We start from the raw sequence: 693 nt of genomic DNA on the forward strand, positions 1-693 counted from the left end.
AGCCCCAGTTGGGGGGTGATGAGAACCCCCCTCCCCTGCCTGGAGGGTCCTGGATGGTGGACATGTGGACGGATGGACAGATGGCACATTTGCAGAGTTGCCTGAGCCTGCAGATATGCTCATTATTTTTAATATTTTTTTAGTATTTCATGCACTCTCCTCTGAAATTCATGGCTAAATGGGTTCACAGCAAAAGCAGAATCTCCCCTGCGGGCAACCTGCGGGAGAAGCTTGCGGGCAAGGAGAAGCTAGGGCACCTGGCAGCCCCACTGCACAGAGGAAAGGTCTCTAGGGGCTGCAGCAGAGCCCCCCACCCAGACAGGGGGTGCTGCGGAGCTGGGCCTGGAGACGAGTGCTTGTGCGTCCCACATCGGGAGCCCCAGCAGGATGAGCACCTTCCAGCCGCTCGGCAGAAGCCCTTGTGAGCTTCAAAGGGGAAAAAAAGCCCCATTAATGAGGCTGTTAAAGCCCAGGCTCTTGGAGTGCCAAGGGGGGGCCTGGACATGCCGGCGGGGCGGGTGAGCCTGCCCACATCTCTCTGCTCCGCAGGCGAGAGACAGACTCGGTTTAATTAACGTGGACAAATGTTCTCGACGGTGAAGTCCCCTAATGGCAAGAAGGCCCCGGAGCGCAGCAATGCGGCTGCCTGCCCCTCCCCGAACAACAGGGGCTGCCAGCCCGCCCTGCTGCTCC

At 59.3% G+C, this 693-nt stretch overlaps 1 protein-coding gene across 1 annotated transcript in view; it reads right to left on the reverse strand.

Annotated features, from left to right (window-relative positions):
- Positions 1-693, reverse strand: part of LOC104272957 (metabotropic glutamate receptor 2-like) — a gene marked incomplete at both ends in the record, with an annotated part of 4,610 nt that overhangs the window by 2,439 nt on the left and 1,478 nt on the right.

The sequence above is a fragment of the Apaloderma vittatum genome, unplaced genomic scaffold (assembly GCF_000703405.1).
Source record: "Apaloderma vittatum isolate BGI_N311 unplaced genomic scaffold, ASM70340v1 scaffold33064, whole genome shotgun sequence".
Lineage (NCBI taxonomy): Eukaryota > Metazoa > Chordata > Aves > Trogoniformes > Trogonidae > Apaloderma > Apaloderma vittatum.